This window comes from Pristiophorus japonicus, chromosome 1, assembly GCF_044704955.1.
Source record: "Pristiophorus japonicus isolate sPriJap1 chromosome 1, sPriJap1.hap1, whole genome shotgun sequence".
NCBI lineage: Eukaryota > Metazoa > Chordata > Chondrichthyes > Pristiophoridae > Pristiophorus > Pristiophorus japonicus.
Window position 1 is genome coordinate 543,069,708 of NC_091977.1, and position 17,466 is coordinate 543,087,173.

Here is a 17,466-nt window from a genome sequence, read left to right on the forward strand (position 1 = left end):
CCCCTACACTCAGTCCCCGGGCAGTGGGCCGGGCCGGGCCCCCTACACTCAGTCCCCGGGCAGTGGGCCGGGCCGGGCCCCCTACACTCAGTCCCCGGGCCGGGCCCCCTACACTCAGTCCCCGGGCAGTGGGCCGGGCCGGGCCCCCTACACTCAGTCCCCGGGCCGGGCCCCCTACACTCAGTCCCCGGGCAGTGGGCCGGGCCGGGCCCCCTACACTCAGTCCCCGGCGCGGCTCACGGTGCCGAGCTCAGGCTCATTCCCCCCTCACAGTGCGGTGCTTCAGGCGGTTGTCTCACTTCACAGGCCCGGCCTGGGGTGTGGGTGACTGCAGGCCCGGAGTCCGGCTCCCTCAGTGCGCTCTCTCCGGGTTTCCAGCGGCAGGTCCCGGTGTCCGCTGGGCCTCTACCCGCGCATGCGCCGTGTCCCCGGGGGGGGGGGGCGGTGGTGCGCATGCGCTGTGCCCGGGGTGGGGGGGGGAGGTGGTGCGCATGCGCTGTGTCCGGGGGGGAGGTGGTGCGCATGCGCTGTGTCCGGTGGGGGGGAAGCGCGGGAAACGGGCAGCAAAATGGCCGCGCCGCCAGAGCGCAGCCTGAGGTAAGGTGGCGCCCAGTGCGGGAGGCCCCAGGCGCTGCACAGCCGCATGGTCACACCCACACCGCACAACCCGCCAGCACAGGCAGGCCCTGGGGACCGAGGAAGACTTGCTTCCACTCTAACAGTGAGTTCTCAGGTGACTGAACAGTCCAATATGGGAATTACAGTCCCTGTCACAGGTGGGACAGACAGTGGTTGAGGGAAGGGGAGGGTGGGACTGGTTTGCCGCACGCTCCTTCCGCTGCCTGCGCTTGGTTTCTGCACGCTCTCGGCGACGAGACTCGAGGTGCTCAGCGCCCTCCCGGATGCATTTCCTCCACTTAGGGCGGTCTTTGGCCAGGGACTCCCAGGTGTCGGTGGGGATGTTGCACTTTATCAGGGAGGCTTTGAGGGTGTCCCTGTAACTTTTCCTCTGCCCACCTGGGGCTCGTTTGCCGTGAAGGAGTTCCGAGTAGAGCGCTTGCTTTGGGAGTCTCGTGTCTGGGGCATGTGGACAATGTGGCCCTGCCCAGTGGAGCTGGTCGAGTGTGGTCAGTGCTTCGATGCTGGGGATGTTGGCCTGGTCGAGGACGCTAACGTTGGTGCGTCTGTCCTCCCAGGGGATTTGCAGGATCTTGCGGAGACATCGTTGGTGGTATTTCTCCAGCGACTTGAGGTGTCTACTGTACATGGTCCATGTCTCTGAGCCACACAGGAGGGCGGGTATCACTACAGCCCTGTAGACCATGAGCTGGGGGTGAGATACCTACTGTACATGGTCCATGTCTCTGAGCCACACAGGAGGGGCGGGTATCACTACAGCCCTGTAGACCATGAGCTGGGTGCTGGGGGTGAGATACCTACTGTACATGGTCCATGTCTCTGAGCCACACAGGAGGGGTGGGTATCACTACAGTCCTGTAGACCATGAGCTGGGTGCTGGGGGTGAGATACCTACTGTACATGGTCCATGTCTCTGAGCCACACAGGAGGGGTGGGTATCACTACAGTCCTGTAGACCATGAGCTGGGTGCTGGGGGTGAGATACCTACTGTACATGGTCCATGTCTCTGAGCCACACAGGAGGGGTGGGTATCACTACAGTCCTGTAGACCATGAGCTGGGTGCTGGGGGTAAGATACCTACTGTACATGGTCCATGTCTCTGAGCCACACAGGAGGGGTGGGTATCACTACAGTCCTGTAGACCATGAGCTGGGTGCTGGGGGTGAGATACCTACTGTACATGGTCCATGTCTCTGAGCCATATCACACCCACACTGCTCAGGTGACAATTACCGCCGGCAACCACCAGCTCAGTCACACAGGTCGGTTTTGAAGGAGGAGGTGATCTTATTGAAACGTATAAGATTATGAGGGGGCTCGACAAGGTGGATGCAGAGAGGATGTTTCCACTGATGGGGGAGACTAGAACTAGGGGGCATGATCTTAGAATAAGGGGCCGCCCATTTAAAACTGAGATGAGGAGAAATTTCTTCTCTCAGAGGGTTGTAAATCTGTGGAATTCGCTGCCCCAGAGAGCTGTGGAGGCTGGGACATTGAATAAATTTAAGACAGAGATAGACAGTTTCTTAACTGATAAGGGAATAAGGGGTTATGGGGAGCGGGCAGGGAAGTGGGCCTAAGTCCATGATCAGATCAGCCATCGTATTAAATGGCGGAGTAGGCTCGAATGGCCGACTCCTGCTCCTATTTCCTATGAAAGGGAGGTAGAGAGGTTCAGGGAGGGAACTCCAGAGCTGGGGGCCCAGGCAGTAGAAGGCACGGCCACCAATGGTTGAGCGATGGAGGATATTACAGAGATGGGGAGAGGCAAGGGCCATGGAGGGATTTGAACACAAGGATGAGAATTTTGAAATCGAGGCGTTGCTAACTGGGAGCACAAAATATAAATACAGATCGCAAGAGTTTCTGTAGGTATATAAAAAGGAAAAGAGTGGCTAAAGTAAATTAGTAATGGGGAACATGGAGATGGCACAAACTCTGAACAAATATTTTGTATCAGTCTTTCATCATAGGCAATCCCTCAAACGAGGATGACTTGCTTCCACGTGAGTTCACAGATGTTTCAATGAAGGACCCGATGTTCCAGTCCTGAACTCCAATTGAGGGGGTGGAAAATGCCTGTGCGTGGATTTTTTTAACGTGTGGTGACCATTGCACATCAGCCACCACACGGGCTTGACAGAGCTAGGTCTTTATCCAGTGGCAAGGGTTAACCAGGACACCTGGAGACCTGCTCTGCTGCATGAACCTAGCATGCACACATAGCGCAGTGTGGGCTGGCCCGTGCTTTACGGTAGAGGACACTAACAATATTCCGACAGTGGATAGTCAAGGGGCTATAGGAGGGGAGGAACTTAACACAATCACAATCACTAAGGAGGTGGTACTCAGTAAGATAATGGGACTAAAGGCAAATAAATCCCCTGGACGTGAAGGCTTGCATCCTAGGGTCTTAAGAGAAGTAGCGACAGGGATTGTGGATGCATTGGTTGTAATTTACCAAAATTCCCTGGATTCTGGGGAGGTCCCAGGAGACTGGAAAACTGCAAATGTAACACCCCTATTTAAAAAAGGAGGCAGACAAAAAACAGGAAACTATAGACCAGTTAGCCTAACATCTGTGGTTGGGGAAAATGTTGGAGTCCATTATTAAAGAAGCAGTAGCAGGGCATTTGGAAAAGCAAAATTTGGTCAGGCAGAGTCAGCATGGATTTATGAAGGTGAAGTCATGTTTGACAAATTTGCTGGAATTCTTTGAGGATGTAAGAACAGAATGGATAAAGGGGAACCAGTGGATGTGGTGTATTTGGACTTCCAGAAGATATTTGACAAGGTGTCACATAAAAGGTTACTGCACAAGATAAAAGTTCACGGGGTTGGAGATAATATATTAGCATGGATAGAGGATTGGCTAATTAACAGAGAACAGAGAGACGGGATACATGGTTCATTCTCGGGTCGGCAACCATTGGGCTGCCACAGGGATCAGTGCTGGGACTCCCAACTATTTACAATCTATATTAACGACTTGGAAAAAGGAACTGAGTGTAATGTAGCCAAGTTTGCTGATGATACAAAGATGGGAGGAAAAGCAATGTGTGAGGAGGACACAAAAAATCTGTAAAAGACTAAGTGAGTGGGCAAAAATTTGGCAGATGGAGTATAATGTCAGAAAGTGTGAGGTCATGCATTTTGGCAGAAAAAATCAAAGAGCAAGTTATTATTTACATGGAGAAAGATTGCAAAGTGCCGCAGTACAGCGGGACCTGGGGGTACTTGTGCATGAGACACAAAAGGATAGTGTTATGTCTTGAATAAAGAATCTGACCAGATACTGTGAGCTTAAAGTAATGTATGACTGTAGTCCTTTATTACAGGTCTCCAGAGTGCCTCTCCAGCCTGTGAGGCCTTCTTATGTACAGGTGCTCCCAAGGGATTGTGGAATCCCTTCGGACTCCAGGAGATGAGCCCACTGGTGGTTAAACAAGGTATTTACAGGTTTGCATATATAACAACACTCCCCCCGCCCCCCAAAGTCAATAGTGTAACTGTTTACAATGTGAGTCGATCTGGGGCCTTCCTTTCCCTGGTTGATCGTCTCGGTGCAAATGCTGGTTTTGGTGAGTCGTTTGTTGGGCCCTCGCTGGGCTGCTGCGCAGCTGGCCTTGCTGGGCTGCCAGGCGTGGTGAGGCTTGCTGGGCTGCTGTGGGGGATGGGTTCTGCTTCGTGGCCAACCGCTGGGTCGGTTGCCACTTGTGTGTGTGTTAGAGGGTCGAAAAAGATAGAGTCTATTGTGGGTTGTTCTGGATAGTCCGTGAATCTGAGTTTGGTTTGGTCCAAGTGTTTCCTGCAGGTGAGTCCATTTGAAAGTTTGACCTGAAACACCTTACTTCCCTCTTTGGCCATGACAGTGCCGGGAAGCCACTTGGGACCTTGTCCATAGTTCAACACAAATACAAGATCATTAATCTCGATTTCGCCTGACAGATTTGCGCGATCATGATATGTATTCTGTTGAAGCCGCCTGCTCTATTCTGTTCGTGTAGATCAGGGTGGACTAACGAGAACCTTGTCTTAAGTGCCCTTTTCATGAGCAGTTTAACGGAGGGAACCCCAGTGAGTGAGTGGGGTCTAGTGCGATAACTAAGCAGGACTCTGGATAGGCGAGTCTGCAGTGAGCCTTCAGTTACCCTCTTCAAGCTCTGCTTGATTGTTTGCACTGCTCGCTCTGCCTGACCATTGGACACTGCTTTAAACTGGGCAGAAGTGACATGTTTGATCCCATTGCAGTTCATGAACTCTTTGAACTCGGCACTGGTGAAGCTCGGCCCATTGTCACTCACAAGGACATCAGGCAGACCGTGCCTGGCAAACACGGCCCGCAGGCTTTCAATGGTGGCAGCAGACATGCTTGCCAACATTATCTCACATTCAATCCATTTGGAGTACGCATTTACAACCACTAGGAACATTTTTCCCAAGAACGGGCCTGCATAGTCGACATGGACCCTGGACCACGGTTTGGAGGGCCAGGACCATAAACTTAGTGGCGCCTCCTTGGGTGCATTGCTTAACTGTGAACATGTGTTACATTTGTGCACGCAGGACTCTAAGTCTGCATCGATACTGGGCCACCACACGTGGGATCTGGCTATCGCTTTTGGGTACTGTGGAGGTCACTAATGAAAGTGTCCCTGCCCTTTTTTGGTACCACTACCCGATTACCTCATAGGAGGCAGTCTGCCTGTATGGACATTCAATCTCTGCGCCGCTGGTATGGCTTTATTTCTTCATGCATCTCTTAACGGGACACTAGACCAACTCCCGTGGAACACACAGTTTTTTTACTGAGGACTGTAAGGGCTCCTGGCTCGTCCAGGTTCTAATCTGTCGGGCAGTAACGGGTGATTGCTCACTCTCGAATGCGGGCTGTGCCATCTCCACCCCTGTGGTGGGCAATGGCAGCCTACTGAGAGCATCAGCACAGTTTTCTGTGCCTGGCCTGTGGCGGATGGCGTAGTTGTATGCTGACAACGTGAGCGCCCATCTCTGGATGCGGGCCGATGCATTCGTATTCATCCCTTTACTTTCAGAAAAGATATAAGTGGTTTCCAATTCAAATTTGAGCCCAAACAGATATTGATGCATTTTCTTTACCCCATAAGCACACGCTAACGCTTCTTTTTCGATCATGCTGTAGGCCCTCTCAGCCTTAGACAAACTTCTGGATGTATAAGCAACTGGTTGTAATTTCCCAGATTCATTAGCTTGTTGCAGTACACACCCGACACCGTATGATGACGTATCACATGCTGTTACCAAATGCTTACATGGATCACACAACACAAGCAATTTGTTTGAGCATAACAGTTTCCTAGCTTTCTCAAAGGCATTTTCTTGGCTTTTACCCCACACCCATTCATCTCCTTTACACAGTAAAGAGTGCAGGGGTTCTAACAGTGTGCTAAGACCCGGTAAGAAGTTACCAAAATAGTTCAGGAGTCCGAGAAACGACCGCAGCTCCATCATATTCTGTGGTCTCGGTGCATTCTTGATTGTCTATGTCTTCGAATCGGTGGGCCTGATACCATCCGCCGCGATTCTTCCCCCAGGAACTCCACTTCAGGCACCAGGAAAACGCACTTCGAGCATTTTAACCTGAGCCCCGCACGATTAAGCCGACTAAGAACCTTCTGCAGGTGTTCGACGGTGTCCCGATCTGTAACCAAGATCCTGGAAGACCACGGTGCGCGGGACCGACTTCAGTAAGCTTTCCATGTTTCTCTGGAATATCGCCGCGGCTGATCAAATCACAAACAGGCATCTGTTGTAAATGAAAAGACCTTTGTGCGTGTTGATGCAAGTGAGGCCCTTCGATGATTCCTCCAGCTCCTGCGTCATGTAGGCCGAGGTCAAATCCAGCTTCGTGAACATTTTTCCTCCCACCAGTATCGCAAATAGGTCGTCTGCCTTTGACTTCCGCCCGTGTCCAGCTCCATTGACACCGGGAATCCATTTAATTCAACCTTCAGCATTATCGGGGGACACTTTGTGGTAAATGTGTGCACCCCATATACCTCTCCTCCTCAGTCTGAGGCTCTGGTTCGTCGTGATCCACCATGGATCTGTCCTCCTCTGCAACAAGGTGGTTTGCAGGATTAGCAGGGTTTGTAGCTTGCCTGCACATATGTTGGAGGTGTCTCATTGTTCCACAGCCCTTGCAAACATATCCTTTGAAGCAGCATGAATGGAACTGATGATCACCTCTGCAGCGCCAACAAGGTGCTAATGGCCTTGCATTCACCACCCTTGATGGTGGACTCTAAGACATCTGCGGACATGGAGCTGCAGGCATGTGAGGCCTGCCCTGTACGTTACGATTCGAAAACAACATTACTTTGATCACGGTACTTGCAGCAGCACTCGAGAGATTTGTTTGGTATTGTCACTGGTGGCGATGAACGCCTGGGCTATCGCTATGGCTTTACTCAAGGTTGGAGTCTCTACAGTCAAAAGTTTGCGTAGAATTACTTCATGGCCAATGCCAAGTACAAAGAAGTCCCTGAGCATGTGCTCCAAATGTCCTCCAAATTCGCAATGTCCTGCAAAGCGCCTTAGCTCGATGACATAACTCGCCACTTCCTGGCCTTCAGACCTTTTGTAGGTGTAGAACCGGTACCACGCCATCAGAACGCTTTCCTTCAGATTCAAATGCTCTCGGACCAGTGTGCACAAATCGTCGTACGATTTCTACGTGGGTTTCGCTGGAGTGAGCAGATTCTTCATGAGGCCATATGTTGGTGCCCCACAGACGGTGAGGAGGATCGCCCTTCATTTGGCAGCGCTCTCTTCCCCATCTAGTTCGTTGGCCATGAAGTATTGGTCGAGTCGCACCACAAAAGTTTCCCAATCATCTCCGTCCGAAAATTTTTCCAGGATGCCCACTGTTCTCTGCATCTTTGGCTTCACTATCTGTATCTCGTCACCAGTTATTGTGTATGGAGAAAGAGTCAGACTGAACACTGTGAGCTCAGAGTAAAGTGTGAATTTAGTCTTTTATTGCAGGTCTCCAGAGTGCCTCTCCAACCTGTGAAGCCTCCTTAAATACCTGTGCTCCCAAGGGATTATGGGATCCCTTGGGACTCCATGGGATGAGCCCTCTGGTGGCTGTACAGAGTAAATACAAGTCCACATATATGACAAAGATCACCTCTCATTCTTCTGAATTCCAATGAGTAAAGACCCAACCTACTCAACCTTTCTTCATGAGTCAACCCCCTCATCCCCGGAATCAACCTAGTGAACCTTCTCTGAACTGCTTCCAAAGCAAGTATTCCAGGTGTGGCTGATAATACGGATTCTTTTTCCCTCAATCTCTTTCAGCGAATACACTGACACGAACACCTTTGTTGCCTTTTCTGTAAAAGACCTTTATTGAAGATTCTCCGATCGGGACTTGTCAAGATAAAGGAACACACTCTATTAGAGCTTGTTCAACTCCCTCAGGACAAGTCTCGTAACAATGCAAAAGCTCAACAGTTATACATTTTCAGAACATAACACATTTGATTAGCACTTGGTTCATCCTATCCCTTTCTGCCTCCCCCCCGAGTACGTCCAATGGCAGGCCGACAAGTCCCCTAATCAGGGTGGGCGCTAATGTTAGTTTGTTTATAGTTTCGCTATGGATCCCTCCCTATTTTATGGCTTGTTCTAGCAGTCTTTTTGTCTGACTCATGTCTAACTTTGCTTTTCGCGTAACTCGTGTTTGACCACACTCTGAGTAACCTCTTTTTGTGTCGACACTGCAAGTATCGCACTATTGCAGCTTGACATTTCTTTCAGCTATCTTCCCATGATTCTCTTCACCACTTGACACATTCACAATCCCTCTATTCACATTCTCATTCCCCCCTTTTATCATTCCATGATAACTCTGGTGACTATTCCAGGAGTATCGCATTCAGCCGTTCGCACTCTCTTTCCTGATCCTCCTTATCGAGTAGGTCTTTAGTTTGTTGGATCATAACCCGGGAGCCCATGGCCAAAAGAGGGTTTGCTAACCTTGCCGTCATGACTTTACAACAAAGGTTAAAGCAACCGATAATCAAGCAACAGGTAATTATTACTACGATGAGAATAATTGCCCCATGCATTAGATAGGATCCCCAGGATCCACCTAACAGCCAATCAAACCAGCTAGATCCTCCTGCTGGCGTGGATAACTTCTTTACCTCCCTTCTTATGTGATCAGCGAGATTGGTTATGATTTCTGAACTATCGGGAATGTAAGTGCAACATTCAGATCCTATCAGGGCACATGTCCCCCCTTTCTCAGCTAACAGGTAATCGAGGGCCATTCGGTTTTGTAATGCTACGGTCCGTATTGCTACAATTTCGGCCGTGATGTCCTCCAGAGCTTCAGCAGTATAGTTAGCTATCTGTTCCAATACCCTCTCTAGGTTCTCTACTTCATCCATGGTGCGTCCTATCCCGAATGGGAACATCATGACCCCAAAGCACCTCTCGGCGGGGGTGAGGGCTCGCCTGTGTCGGCTGGAGGTGTTTGCCGCACAAATGGCACCACATATCCCAAATAGCAGGACCCCGTCCATCGCCTGGGTAACCAGGGATATGCCCTATGCCCGCACACAAAATACGTGCAGTTATACGCTGCCTTTTCATATATTGTGTCGGGGTCCCAAGACTGGGCCCACAGACCTCCACCTGTTTTATTCGGAAGGTGAGAGAGGATAGTGACTCGTACACCTGTTGTGATGTTGAGGTTGTGTGGGCAATCGTTGTACCCTATGATAGGTCCCTTTCTGCTGGTGTCGTTTCGGGTTAAACATATGGTCCCGGTTGGCCTCCCGATCCCCGAGGTATTGGTCAGGACTAGGAATGGGGGTTCCTTTTTATGGTCATAGGGTGGTTGGTACCATCCCTGGAACGTTTGACTAACGGGGTACCCAGCACTCTCCCACTCGGTGACGTCCCCGTGATTGTCCACGCGGTAACGGTATGATGCTCCTCCTGCCCTTCGTGATCCCTCTCTTGACCCGCCTTTCATCTTTCGTATTTGCATTGGCCCCCCTCCTCTCATGCTAGTCTGGCTCAGAAGCCACTTGACAGTCTCAGTTAGGGTCAATGGAACGGGGCGCAAAGGAATTCCCCCTTTGGAATGTATAGGTATATGTGAGCACACCCAGCAACTAGAAAAGTTCCCATTTCGCGCATAAACATAAGACATATACAAAAAGGTGTTTACATGGAGCTCTCGCTTCAGTCTCGCTTCCCACGCGCCGCACTTGACGTACACCAACGCTACTATACAGACTGTGGCACACAGACACAGTTTCATCTTATCGCTCTAGGTTAACACTTACTCGAGAACAAAATGTTTCTTGTAGCGTCTCTATGGACAAGGATAAATAGTCCGAATATTTTGCTGATTCAAAGAGTTCGGTTTTCTCGCCTCTCTTATCAGGTCACCGTCGGTGTAGCTGGTTGTCTATCACTACGGGCAGGGGTTCAAACTGTTCTCCTCGGGACCCACTTGGTTAGTCGGGACGCTCCTAGGAAGGACCTTATTCAGCTATGGAGAAGAGGAAGTCTGGAACAGAAATGGGGGTTAGGACAACCAGTAAAATAGGTTCGTTATGGGGTGATAAGTTTACAGTGGTGCAGGTGAACCCAGGCGCTTCTCCCCTCAACCTTAGCTGCAGTGGGGATAGTAAGTAACACCTGTCATCGTGGCTCTAGTCCCTTTCGAATCCATTTCTTAATCAGGACATACTTCCCTGGTGCCACGAGAGACGATTCGGGCAAAACTGGGAGGTCGAGGTGAGCATCTCGACCCTTGTGGGCTATTCGCAGAGCCTGAGTCAGGGCAAGAACGTAGGTAGTCATTTCCTCAGTCATGTGGTGGAATTGGACAGTAGAGGGGACATTCTGATTCCAGGGGGTCCTAAGGGGCCTTCCATAAATGACGTCAGCGGGGGTCAGTCTAGCCTTACCGGCGGGGGTAGTTCGGATCTGGAATAGGGCTATGGGAAGGAGTTTGAGCCAATTGAGTCCGGTCGATGCTACCAGTTTTGCAAGCTTAGTTTTAAGAGTTTGATTAGCACGTTCAACTAGTCCCGCAGCTTGAGGTCGGTAGGCACAATGCAGCTGCTAGTTAATGCGCATCTGAGAACAGAATTCCTTGTTAACTTGGCCAATAAAGTGAGGGCCATTATCGGAACTCAGTCGAGCTGGGATACCATATCTAGGAACAATTTCCCTCATTAACACCTTAACAACAGTTTGAGCCTTATTGTCCAGGGTAGGGTAAGCTTCGATCCATTTGCTAAACACATCTACTATTACTAACACATATTTGTACCACTGAACTCTTTGCAACTCAATGTAGTCCAACTGCAAGGTCTCAAAGGGACCTTCTGATAGGGGCGTCTTACCCCAATCACAGGGGACTCCCTTCCCTGGATTATGCTGTTGGCAAACAAGGCAGCGACTACTGATGTTCTGGGCCAGCGCCTGAAGTCTAGGGTGCCACCAAGTGGCCAAAAGCGTGTCACTTGTTGTCCTTGCTCCACAATGAGTAGCAAAGTGCAAACATTCAATAACCCATAGGGCCAACTCGTCAGACATGCAAGTCTGTTCCACGGGAGTGGTCCAGAGTTTAGAAACATTGTCATAAGTACATCCATAATCTTTCCACAACAGTTTATCTTTTTCAGGAGCATCCTCCTGTGCTTTAATGACATCTTGGATGGTTGGCATTGGTTTTTCCGAGGCTAACTTATCCTTTGTAGGGTTTTTAGTTTGACTCATCATTCTAGGCACCACCATTTGGGGGTCCAGGTGCGGGAGGCGCCGTTGGGCGCCGAGTCAGTGACCATTCTTCAATTTCGTCCTCAGCCTCGGTCAATGCAAAGCCAACCATTTGACTACGTAGTCTGTCAATACCCTTCTCAGAGGTCCCAGTGGAACTCTTAGTACGTTTTTCGTGCGCGCACTCTTTCTTTAAGACATCTAGGGGTTTAACATGTCCTCCCTCCATCAATGAGAGTCCTAATTTAATGGCGTTTTCCTGCCAACTTGACAGAAGTGATTCATCCGAATAAATCCACACCTGCGTTTCTAACTTAAAATATAATTCAATAAGGTTCACACTTTTAAACTTCCCATATACAGGACAACACTATGAAGGGTTAAAAAAAACTCTCACTCTGTTTGGAAAAAGTGGGTGGAGGTAAAACAAACCAACAACTCCCCGGTTTCCTAAACAGGCTTTCGTTCTACAGTCAAAATCACACAAGTACTTCTTATTCAAAACAGACATTCACAAAAGTCTCTCTTCTTTCCTATTAATTGTTTTGGCCGGCTCTATTTTTGGATCCATATGTCACTTAAGATAGTCACTATCAGCTTTTTTTATGGCATTACGTAGTTACGCAAGTTACAACCTTTTAGTTTTTGACAATATTGTCTCCATGTGGCAATTAAACTTTTTCCAAATTAATTCCTGTGCCCTTTTTGCCACCTCTACACTCTAAGTACCTCCTAGGGGCCATTGGTCATTTCCTAATAATTTGTTCAAGGCTCCAGATAACAGTCTAAATTGTTCAGCCCTTTCAGGGAATTCCTCGCATAACTTCTGTAGCGGACTACCCGCATCCGTGGTTTTACCCATGCCCCAATTCTCTCCCAACTTTTTCTTGGCACTACGGTTTTTATCTCATCCAGAGCCTAGGTGGACCAAGTGATATACAGGGTCGACACCATACCTGACATGAGTATAAGTTAACTTTACACAATCCCTCACGTCTCCCCCGCGACATTTTAAACCCAATTTGTCCCTCGCGTCTTCCCGCGACCTTTTAATACCTCGCGTTTCTTCCGCGACCTTTTAATACCTCGCGTTTCTTCCGCGACCTGACACAGTCCCGCGTCGGCCCGCGGTTTCCTAAGTTTAAAAGGTATTAGCCAGATTGACCTGGATCTCGTTCAGACCTGAGAACCAGCGAGTGGCCAAACTTTCCTCAGACTTTTGGAACTGGAGGAAACCGAAGTGGTATTTAAAGTATACTCGCTCCAGTGGCCACTTTCCTCCCGTCTCGTCCGAGGCTAGTTCGGCTCTTAGTTCGCAAGTTTTCGGCAGTCGTCTGTTGAGATCCCACTTCTGACACCAAATGATAATACGGATTCTTTTTCCCTCAATCTGTTTCAGCGAATACACTGACACAAACACCTTTGTTGCCTTTTCTGTAAAAGACCTTTATTGAAGATTCTCCGATCGGGACTTGTCAAGATAAAGGAACACACTCTATTAGAGCTTGTTCAACTCCCTCAGGACAAGTCTCGTAACAATGCAAAAGCTCAACAGTTATACATTTTCAGAACATAACACATTTGATTAGCACTTGGTTCATCCTATCCCTTTCTGCCTCCTCCCCGAGTACGTCCAATGGCAGGCCGACAAGTCCCTAATCAGGGTGGGCGCTAATGTTAGTTTGTTTATAGTTTCGCTATGGATCCTTCCCTATTTTATGGCTTGTTATAGTAGTCTTTTCGTCTGACTCATGTCTGACTTTGCTTTTCGCGTAACTCGTGTTTGACCACTTTTTTTGTCGACACTGCAAGTATTGCACTATTGCAGCTTGACATTTCTTTCAGCTATCTTCCCATGATTCTCTTCACCACTTGACACATTCACAATCCCTCTATTCACATTCTCATAGCCTCACCAATACCCTGTATAGCTGTAGCAAGACTTCCCTGCTTTTATACTCCATCCCCTTTGCAATAAAGGACAAGATTCCATTGGCCTTCCTGATCACTTGCTGTACCTGCATACTATCCTTTTGTGTTTCATGCACAAGTACCCCCAGGTCCCGCTGTACTGCGGCACTTTGCAATCTTTCTCCATTTAAATAATTTGCTCTTTGATTTTTTCGGACACCATGAGCTTCGTGCTGGGTTTGAGATCCTGGTCTTCGAACACTTTTATCCTCAGGCGGCCGAAGGCTGCACTAACGCACTGAAGCCGGTGTTGGACTTCTTCATCGATGTCTGTCCTTGCTGATAGTAGGCTCCCGAGGTATGGGAAGTGGTCCACATTGTCCAAGGTCTCGTCATGGATTTTGATAATCAGGGAGCACTACTGTGTGGCGGGGTTTGGTTGGTAGAGGACCTTTGTCTTACTGATGTTTAATGTAAGGCTCAGACTCTCGTTCAGTGAAGGTGTCAACGATGGTTTGGAGTTTGGACTCTGAGTGTGCACGAACGCAAGCATCGTCTGCATATTGTAATTCACTGACAGAGGTTGGAACTACCTTGGATCTGGACTGGAGGCGTCGAAGGTTGAACAATTTCCCGCTTGTCCTGTAGATTAACTCCACTCCAGCGGGGAGCTTGTTAAGGGTGAGATGAAGCATTGCAGCGAGGAAGATTGAGAAGAGCATTAGTGTGATGACACAGCCTTGCTTGATCCCAGTCTGCACTTGTAGTGGTGGATCCGTTAGTAAGAATCACCGCTTCTGTGTCATTGTGAAACAGGCGGAGGATGGTGGCGAATTTTTGAGGATGGCCGATTGGGAGTGGGGTTGTTGCTGTGATTGGCTGTTGATTATATAATATAATGGAAATAGTGAAACCAGATATGAAAAAGCAGTTTATAAGTGCCTGAAGGAAAACATTTTGCAGGCTACAGGGAACGGGCGGGGCAGTGGGACTAGCTTTTGCAGAGAGCCGGCACGGGCTCGCCATAACCATTCTATGATTCTATTCTATTGAATCTGCTTCCACCGCCCTTTCTGGCAGCACATTCCAGACCACAACAACTTGCTGTGCACAAAGATCTTTCCTCATGTCGCCTCCGGTTCTTTCGCCAATGACCTTAAATTTGTGCCCTCTGGTTATGGACTGAAAATAATTTTGGGGGTTTTAAATGTTACCCGCTAATCTGTTCTCATACATCCTCTCTTTGCCTCTCTTGTCCCCTCGACGGTCCGAATGGCCTCCTGTGCTGTAACCATTCTATGATTCTATAAGACATAGCAATGATAATATGGGGCCATTTGCAACCCACCTCCCTTTCACCAGTGACCCCACCCAAGACCTTGCTGCCCTGGCCTCCATCCACTCCTGTTCAGCTGTGAATAGTTAACTAAAATGGTGTTCAATTTACCTCCTCCTAGAAGGTGACATAAGTGGGCTACATAACTAGGTAGGGATGGTAGTCTCCATTCACTAAAGGGCATTAGCGAACCAGTTAGGGTGTCCATAGTCATGTCTTTTTCCTGCTACTCGCTGACTTATTACCTAATTTATTGAATGCAGTTTACCAATTTTCCAGAGAGGGATTGGAACTCACGAGGGTAGATTTTTATCTTCATCGCCTGGGCGATAATCTGGCAGAGCTTTTCGTCCACCTGTTGTAAAACCTGCCTGATTTTCATTTACTAACGCAATTCAAAACTCATCCAAGTGCCCCATGTTATCTCCATTGCCCTGTATCTTCCAATCCCTGGTCTGTGATGATTTCAACCAGAGCAGCAGTAAGGTGCTACACTTGAGATCAGTATTCCTGGGCTTTGTGGGAGGAATTCAGCCAGGGTTCCCAGTCCTGATGAATATCCAGTGGATTGAAAGTGTACTTGTTGCAAGGTTCAGCGTCGGCTGTGGTGTCGTCGACAATCAAATAACCTGCTTTACGCCATGACTAAGTACTCAACCTAACTACCTTCATTGTAAATGGCTTTCAGACAAACTTTTACAACTGGCGTTGTCTTCATAGATCCAACAGCAGGGTTGGTATATTGGTCTTCTGGCAAAATTATCGAAAGTCCTGCCATATTGGGCCATCGGTTTGGTTAAGTTACCGCTATGGGGCCGATGTTTCAGAGAACACATGGCTGACCACACCAGCGAGTGGAGATACTGAATAAATGGCGTCCCTCACGGAACAGTTCCAGCATCGCTCCTTTTTCATTAACAACCAGATGGCAGGAATTCACCATGCTGCTGACAGTGTCCTTGCTACTGAAGCTAATGCCTCTTCCACGCTGGAAACCACACTCACTAACGATGTGAAATATAGAAACATAGAAAATAGGTGCAGGAGTATGCCATTCGGCCCTTTGAGCCTGCACCGCCATTCAATAAGATCATGGCTGATCATTCCCTCAGTACCCCTTTCCTGCTTTCTCTCCATACCCCTTGATCCCTTTAGCCATAAGGGTCATATCTAACTCCCTCTTGAATATATCCAATGAACTGGCATCAACAACTCTCTGCGGCAGGGAATTCCACAGGTTCACAACTCTCTGAGTGAAGACGTTTCTCCTCATCTCAGTCCTAAATGGCTTACCCCTTATCCATAGATTGTGTCCCCTGGTTCTGGACTTCCCCAACATCGGGAACATTCTTCCTGCATCTAACCTGTCCTGTCAGAATTTTATATGTTTCTATGAGATCCCCTCTCATCCTTCTAAACTCCAGTGAATAAAGGTCCAGTCGATCCAGTCTCTCCTTATATGTCAGTCCAGCCATCCCGAGAATCAGTCTGGTGAACCTTCGCTGCACTCCCTCAATAACAAGAATGTCCTTCCTCAGATTAGGAGACCAAAACTGAACACAATATTCCAGGTGAGGCCTCACCAAGGCCTTGTACAACTGCAGTAAGACCTCCCTGCTCCTATACACAAATCCCCTAGCTATGAAGTCTAACATACCATTTGCCTTCTTCACCGCCTGCTGTACCTGCATGCCAACTTTCAGTGACTGATGTACCATGACACCCAGGTCTTGTTGCACCTCCGCTTTTCCTATTCTGCCACCATTCAGATAATATTCTGCCTTCGTGTTTTTGCCCCCAAAGTGGATAACCTCACATTTATCCACATTATACTGCATCTGCCATGCATTTGCCCACTCACCAAGTCACCCTGCAGCCTCTTGGCGTCCTCCTCACAGCTCACATCGCACCCAGTTTAATGTCATCTGCAAACTTGGAGATATTACACTCAATTCCTTCATCTAAATCGTTAATGTATATTGTAAATAGCTGGGGTGCCAGCACTGAGCCCTGCGGTACCCCACTAGTCACTGCCTGCCATTCTGAAAAGGACCCCTTTATCCCGACTCTCTGCATCCTGTCTGCCAACCAGTTCTCTATCCACGTCAGTACATTACCCCCAATACCATGTGCTTTAATTTTGTACAACAATCTCTTGTGTGGGACCTTGTCAAAAGCCTTTTGAAAGTCCAAATACACCACATCCACTGGTTCTCCCTTGTTCACTCTGCTAGTTACATCCTCAAAAAATTCCAGAAGATTTGTCAAGCATGATTTCCCTTTCATAAATCCATGCTGACTTGGACCGATCCTGTCACTGCTTTCCAAATGTGCTGCTATTTCATCCTTAATAATTGATTCCAACATTTTCCCCACTACTGATGATGGAGTACTGCCTGAAATGGCATCTTCAACCAAGTACCACAAAGACTCTGACCTCTCCGTCCTCGGCCACCTACACTGTTCCAATGAAGCTCAATGCAAGCTTGAGGAACAGCACCTCATCTTTCGTTTAGGCACTTTACAGCCTTCTGGACTCAACATCGAGTTCAACAATTTCAGACATAACCTCTGCCCATATTTTGCTCCCTTTCCTCCTTCCCCCCAACCCCCACCCCTGTTCTTATATATTTTTATTCTCTCTCTGTTTCCCATGGCAGCTGGTAATTATTCCGCCATTCAATTCCTATCTAGACTCATCTTTTTCTAACTTCTGCCATTACATAGAAACATAGAAAAAACATAGAAAATAGGTGCAGGAGTAGGCCATTCGGTCCTTCGAGC

The 17,466-nt window shown here is 48.6% G+C and overlaps 2 protein-coding genes across 4 annotated transcripts in view; one reads left to right on the top strand and one right to left on the bottom strand.

Annotated features, from left to right (window-relative positions):
• Nucleotides 1-341, bottom strand: part of LOC139278328 (chondroitin sulfate glucuronyltransferase-like) — a 54,560-nt gene extending 54,219 nt beyond the window's left edge. Inside the window, exon 1 of the mRNA XM_070897004.1 lies at nucleotides 300-341. The gene's annotated coding sequence lies outside the window, so the exon portion shown is untranslated. The remainder of the gene's footprint in view (nucleotides 1-299) is intronic.
• A 220-nt stretch (nucleotides 342-561) lies between these two features.
• faim2a (Fas apoptotic inhibitory molecule 2a) overlaps nucleotides 562-17,466 on the top strand; it is a 251,881-nt gene continuing 234,976 nt past the window's right edge. For 2 of the 3 annotated variants that reach the window (XM_070896971.1, XM_070896964.1), the window contains exon 1: nucleotides 3,980-4,090. The gene's annotated coding sequence lies outside the window, so the exon portion shown is untranslated. Of the gene's footprint in view, nucleotides 598-3,979; nucleotides 4,091-17,466 lie in introns of those variants that run through there. The other variant, XM_070896954.1, reaches the window with a different exon arrangement.